Genomic DNA, 4,437 nt, shown 5'->3' on the forward strand with positions numbered 1-4,437 from the left:
GAATATTGACATCATTCTTACACTGATTAAAAATATACATTATTGGTTTTAAAAATCCAGGTCTGTATGAAAGCCACTGCTTCATTTATCCAGAATCTCGAAAATACAGAATCTGGAAATAAAGCGACCAATCAGAGAACGCTTGTTCCTGTTACCTAATGAGTTCTGGAGAACGATTATAATGAAAAACGCGTAAAAATACGCATAGGAAATCAACCGTTTCCTTTATGTCGCTGTATCATAAACATAGGAAATTAACCATTTCATTTTTGCCGCTGTATCATAAACTGCCATTAGGAAATCGGGAAGGAAAGGCTGTTTTATTCTCAATCTGCTATGTTTTGGGAAATGAGGTCATGACGCGTTGATCAATGAAAGAACTTTGGGGAGCAATTATACCAATGTGTTATATGATTCGTGATCTGAAACAAAGGCGAAGGGGTGGAAGGATGTTATATCTTTCTAGCGTAATTGGTTGACGTTTCATTAAGGAAAGAAAGAATATATTTTTGACGAAGGGTATCGCCATAGATACAGAGGGGGATCACAACCAGTGATCACTATACTCTGTTTTTTTTCATCTGTCCACCCGCCTGTGGTGTTTTTGTATGGTAACACTGCGTCCCCCGGGCTTCTTTAGATAGTTACGCTAGTGTAAGTTTTAGGTAAATAAAAGGATATCTTGGGCGTTACATTTGCAACTGAAAAGTGTTTTAATAATTTACTGTATGCGAATTACACCGCTAATATTCGAAATAGGATCTTATTATGATCATTGAATGTAAACTGAATGTAACTATCTAAAGCCCGGGACGCAGTGTGCCATACAAAATCACCACAGGCGGATGGACAGATGAAAAAAAAGTTTTTTTTTTTTTTGTTTTTTTTTTTTTTATATAGTCACAACTACGTCGTTTCGCCCTCATCACAGGAGATTATCACCTAAGACGTTTTTCAGAAAACTTGAATACATATTCAGGAATGTGCTTAGAACTTCAGGGATTTTTATATACTACCTACTACGGTCTTTCATACTGTAAGCGTTTGTACTGTATACTACAAAGTCAAGCTACAGCTTAATCTAAAGACCTTGATATACTTAAATCTATTCAAAACTAACAGGGCGATACTTTGGCATTTCGAAATCAGTCTTCTTGACTTTAGAAGTCAGTTGCTCAGTGGCTGAATGGCTTTTATCATTGAGTTTACAAAATGAATAAATGAATAAAATATATAAATAAATAAAAAGTTATTTTTCAATTTCCGCAGCTTACCGACCAGACCATACTTGTTCATCTATTGATTCATTTATTCGCAGGATGGTCGTAGCAACTTTAGGGGAGACGCGTGTCCCGTCGGCTCTGCCAAGGATCCTGAAGGACTATACTAAAGCCGCCATACGGACGCAGACCCAAAGATCTCCTGATTTGGTCGGCTGCTTATTTCAGGTATACACCAGGTCATATCTCTATTTTTTCAGGCTAAATTAGCAATCATCAGGTCCTTTTATTCCTTCCCTGTAATCCTCGTGAAATGGACGAGATAATCCTAAATGGGGACTTATTTCTATGCTTAAACAAACCCATATATGGAATGTGTTTAGTTTGAAAGAGTGAATATCAATTTGACGCATATTATTGGCACCTACGCTCGATGTGGCACGCTATAATAACACTCAGATTTATATTGGAGCTATAAAAGGGAAACTATATTCACCTCGCCTTTCTCTGTCTCCAAAGGGCCATGACCAAAGGTACAGTTCCTCCAGTAAAGGACAGACTCGAATTCCCGGTGCCTGAGAGCAAGAGCGGTATATCACCCGGTGTACTCCGTGTTCCTTCATAGACAGGTAAGGTTTACTTGCCATTTGTTGATGTTTGTGCCAATGTATACATGAACACTCATAATCGTGTTTGTGTTTTTTTGTTTTGTTTTGTTTTTTGTTTCCCAATCACATATGACCAAGGGTCCTATTCCAAAACAGCTGCATGAGGAAGACGGAGTGTCGTGGGAGGCCCTTAGAGAGTCCTGTCGAGCAATGGGAGTGGCCGAGGAGACCGCCCAGGACGCCTGGCAGCGTTCAGAAGGGACCGAAGGAGCTCGTGTCGACTGGGACGTTATTCTCACTCATATCGCTGACCTCTCCACCCACGTAAGCATTAGCTAGACCTCTCTATGCTTTTGTGTATGTACTGTTTGCTACTTTTTATTGGGAACATATTTGGATTGCTACGGAATTTTAAAATCAGTATTGTACCCTTACAATCCTTTTTATATAATAAAAAAGAATATCTTCACTCGTTACTTTTGACCCCGGATCGTCTTTTTTCTTCTTTTCTTAAACTCCGTAACAATTATCTTTCCGAGATACTAGAAGATAAGTTTTTAAAGTCATGTGGTATATCTGAAATCAACTGAGAAGGAAAAGTCAATAAGTTACCTACTAGATCCATACAACGGTCATATTAGAGTATTTTCTTCAGAATTAGTCTTACAAAGATCTTGTCATTATTAAGTCCACTTTATTACCTTGTCGATTGTGGCAGGTTCTGTGGCAACCAGATCCCTATCGAAAAATATCTATTACTTTTATCATAATGGGTCTGACTTTGATTATTAAGAATGCCAACATTGTAATCCACGTCTTATTTATTCACATTACTTTTGGCCAGTTGTTCTCCAGTAAGGGATGCTTGGCCATTAATATTCTATAATCTTCCTTCCTTTCCATCGGATCTGTTGCATTTTTTTGGATTCTTAGAGTTCGAGAGCGCTGTTGATCTCCTCTGTTCACATACCAATGTTCCATGTGAATGTGCACATTGTAGATTATGGTAAGGAAATGCGTAAGACGGTTACAAGAACCATATCTCATGGATGAACATGTCAGCAACCGTTCGCCCTTTAAAAAAATTCGACGTAATTGATCTTCGAGTTCTTCTTCCTTTATTTCTATCAATATCTGTATAAAATATTAAGGATTTTTATTATTAGCATAATACCAGGAGAAGATTTCTTGACCCTCTTAATGTTGTATCGTATCATTCTCTTTTAACTTGATCTTATCAAACAAATTTAGTGAAATTTTACGAAAACAAACTAGCGTAGTTCTCGATATGGTGGTCGTAACTGTTTACCCAACAAGAGGTCATTCTTGTTCTTATACTTTCCGGTAGGAATTTGAGGTGCTGAAGGCAAGTCATGGTCAAAGAGGCTCTAACTTAGACACAAAATATAATGCTTATAATTAAACCAACAATGATTTCGGTCACAGGAGATTTTAAAATATCAAATGATCAGTCAAGTAACTATGGAAATGTCCGAGCCTTGAGCCATTGTCCAAGATGGTAGCCGAGGGAAAAAAGAAATATTAGAAAATATCACTCGATATCTGCTTCTCTTTTCAGTCAGTCGTGAAGCCCTGCAGCTGGTGATGCTGGCAGTGACAGACGATCCGATCACCCGCAGGGTTCCTTCGTCTGTCGTTATAGCACATTACAGCCACCTCCACTCTGGATCAAAACATCACACCGTCGGCCGAGTACGAGGAAGCCGTTGCTTACCTGAACGATATTGCCAATTATCAAGACGGATTTCTCGTCCCAAGTGACTTGACACGACCATCCTGCCCACCTCTAAAATAGTTTCAGAAATAACTCCACCTTATTAAGAATCAGATCTAAATCTTTGTTTACCTTTTTCTATGATCTTGTAACAGATTAACCATTGCTAGGCCTACTCGCGACATAATAACTTATCACGTCAGTAAAGAGAATCTATTGTAATGAGAGATATTAGTAAGTAAAGTTTGTTTCCTTTAAAATAAGGCAATTCACCAGAAAGTCGTATTTTTGTGAGATTTCCTTAAGTCCCGGGTTTGATTAAAACATGATTTTTTTTTTTTTTTTTTGCATTCTTGTAACTTTACGATATTTCCTTGTTATTGCATCAATACCTCTCTGAAAAAATAAATTTCTGCCACTTAACTATAGATCCAGAGTTATTAACTGTATTAAGGAGTGGAGTGCGCAGGATAGTAAAACAAAAAAAAATTTCTTTGCAGTCTAGGCCCCAGTGGTTATCAACTTTTTTTTTGGCCCATTCAGCCTTTTCATCTCATGTCATACTGTCATCCTCCCCAACCTCCCTTCCCAAAATTGTCTGCATCCAAAGGTACATTCCAAATAATATGCATATAAATACTAAACATTCTTGGTCACAATTCGCCCCCGCCACCCGAAACTGAAATTCCACTTAGCTGAGAACCACTGGTCTAGGCTTACGATAGTTAACGGTTGTATTTACGAAATGAAGTACTGAATCGTTAGAAGCTCATAAACTGGGATAAAATAAAGTCCTACGCAAAATCTTTATTTTGAAACGCAAACTTGATGGACATTCTCAGTTAGTGTGATTATTTTTTTCTACTAAAGAATG

At 37.8% G+C, this 4,437-nt stretch overlaps 1 pseudogene; it reads left to right on the forward strand.

Annotated features, from left to right (window-relative positions):
- The first annotated feature begins 1,319 nt into the window (after positions 1-1,319).
- Positions 1,320-3,691, forward strand: LOC135206471 (ropporin-1-like protein; annotated as a pseudogene).
- Positions 3,692-4,437: the final 746 nt, after the last annotated feature.

Source organism: Macrobrachium nipponense, chromosome 31 (genome assembly GCF_015104395.2).
Source record: "Macrobrachium nipponense isolate FS-2020 chromosome 31, ASM1510439v2, whole genome shotgun sequence".
NCBI classification, from domain to species: Eukaryota; Metazoa; Arthropoda; class Malacostraca; order Decapoda; family Palaemonidae; genus Macrobrachium; species Macrobrachium nipponense.